The 2,596-nt window shown below is 42.5% G+C and overlaps 1 protein-coding gene across 34 annotated transcripts in view; it reads left to right on the top strand.

The window, feature by feature from the left end:
- SULF1 (sulfatase 1) overlaps window positions 1-2,596 on the top strand; it is a 192,827-nt gene that overhangs the window by 130,287 nt on the left and 59,944 nt on the right. The window lies entirely within an intron of this gene.

Genomic DNA, 2,596 nt, shown 5'->3' with positions numbered 1-2,596 from the left:
AAGTGGAAGGTTCCTGGAAACAGTCCCCTTGTGAAGTAACGTTGGTAGGGTGTGGCCTTGGTCCGCTGCCTGCGACTCCAAGTCCCATTGCCTTTTGTCAGAAAAGGAAAATCATCTAGTGGTTCTATGTGAAAAGATGGTTAGTCTCTGCAGACAAGAACCCCACATTAGAATTCCTACTGCGTGCAGTTGGCTTAGAGGGAAATTCTGAGTCATACTTGACGTGAGACGCTCTGACACTTTGTCCCATACCCGTCATCTGTCCCCGAGCCCTGGCAGAATCCTCAAGCAGTAGGCATTCAGCTAATTGACCACTTGATTGACTCACACATTTGCAGATTCAACGTATAAACATTCATTCAACAAATAGACAAACATTGCCGTGTTGCTCAGAGTTGACTCAACTCTTCAAAGAAAATAAACTCAATGAGAAATAACCAACTTCAACAATTCTGAAGCTCTATTCTATGAAAATATTTAGACCAAATCTGCTTTAAAAAATTATAATTCAAGTGAAAACACAAAATAGACTCTAACAAGTCTAGAACATGTTAAAGAACTCGGAATACATTGGAGCCCATGAACCCCAGTTCAAGAACAAAAATTATGGAGCCTGTACACTATGTGCAAGGATAGGGGGCAGGGAGTACGGAGATGAGGCAAAGGCAATGTCTGCCCTCAAAAACCTTACAGTCTAAGAAGTATTAGGCTTACATATGAGTGTGACTATACCACCAGAAAGAAAGAGAAGATGGCATTAGAGCCACAGAGACAAATTGCTGTGTGATTGGGGCAAAGACTGGGAGTGAAATGGCATCTGCTCTGGCCTTGATACTAGACAGGGAGAAGATGGAGACAATCGCACAAGCAGAGGTAGGGATGGAAACCAGAGGAACCACATTAGCTAGAGAGAGGGATAATTAACAGAAATGCAAGACGGGGTTGGAAAGAGAGGGATTTTGTCCAGACCCAAGGGAGGTCTTGGATGGCAAGCTCTCAACTTAAACTTGATTCTCTAGGTGGGGAGGGTCCATCCAAGATTGTGAGAAGAGGGTGATGTGAATGAACTGGTTTCAAGAACGTGGCAGTGAGAAGTGGCCAGTGACTAGGAAGGCCAGTCAGGAGACTATGGGCATCCATGAGGGGTGTCAAGTATCAGAGAAAGAGGGAAGGTTCGAGAGCAATTACCCAGGTAGAACCTACAGGGGATGGCAACTGCTCAGCAAGAGGAGCAGAGATGCAGATGGAGTCAGGGAAGGCTTCCGGGTGCCAAGCCTAGTTAACCAGGAAGGTGATCGTGCCACTCACAGAACTAAAGGACATCTGAGGAGAGAAGTACATTTGGAGGGGAAAATGATTAATCCCCTTTTAGACGACTGCATTAAGGGGCAAGTGAAACATTCAGATGAAGATCTTCTACAGGTCGTTGCATACCAAAGATGAAAGCAAACTAAATAGCTGTCCCATAAAGAGACAGAAAGGATGAATGGCGGATAAGTTTAAGATTCAGAAATGTGTGCTTGAAGAGCAATACCTGTGAAGAACCTCATTCTAGGATCTGTTTTTATCATCTCAAGCCAGTCATCCAGGAACTACCTTTCTTCATGGATGCAAGTAGAAGCACCTATAAAACCTGCTTAATGAAGCTGGGAGGTGTCCTTGACATGGAAGTCATCTGGCTGGCCGCAGAACGCGGTCTCTCCCTAAAATGAAAGATTGCAGCCTTTTAAAAATCAGAAAAATTAAAACTTGCATGCATGTGTGTATGTATGTATGTATGACATGCTCCTGTATCAATACATATATACATATGTAAAAATATGTACCACATACACACATACATATACCTATATATACGTACATACAATAGAATTTTCTCTAGTCCTTCATACTTGAGAGGAAGGCTACGTGTATGGCTAACAGGGTGACCAAAAAGCTACTAGTTTCACCCATAATAGTGCTTGTTTATTCCTGTTTTCCTGGTGAAATTACAATAACTCCAAATAGACCCTCTTTCTCTCTCAGGTGTGCCAACAATACGTTTTTGGCTACCCTTCTGATAGTTATAAGGTCTTCGACTTCAAGATCTAACCCATTTTCCACCCATTTTGTTCCTGAATTCCCAACCTGCCTTTCTCTCCCCTTTGCCCTCTCCTATCGTTATCTTTGACAGAGGACCCCTTTCGAAGTTTCCCTCTCAGAAAGGATTAGTCAGCCCCGTAGCACGGTGGCCCTTCTGGGATGTGAAAGTTACAAATGTCAAGTCTCTCCAGTGGCCTTTTCAATGGGCAGTGGAGCATTTGTGGCACATACACTTCTATATACTATAATTCTATGAAAATTAGTCATCCGTGTAGTAACTCTACGTTGCCAGAATTTTTTATCATCAACAATAGACATACACCTTTGTAAAATACACATAACGTAAACACTGATGAGGTAAAATACATATATGTGACGTAAAACTTCTGAGCACATCCCATAAAAATGGAGGTTACCACAGTTCCTTGATTGGGAAAATTTGTACTCTCTGGATATGGGAAAACAAAGACGAGCTTTTCAATAGTGTCATAATTCGCATCTCCCAAACAGTAAG

This window comes from Equus caballus, chromosome 9 (assembly GCF_041296265.1).
Source record: "Equus caballus isolate H_3958 breed thoroughbred chromosome 9, TB-T2T, whole genome shotgun sequence".
NCBI lineage: Eukaryota > Metazoa > Chordata > Mammalia > Perissodactyla > Equidae > Equus > Equus caballus.
The sequence above is the reverse complement of the archived record's forward strand: the minus strand, read 5'-3'. Positions and strand labels throughout refer to the sequence as shown.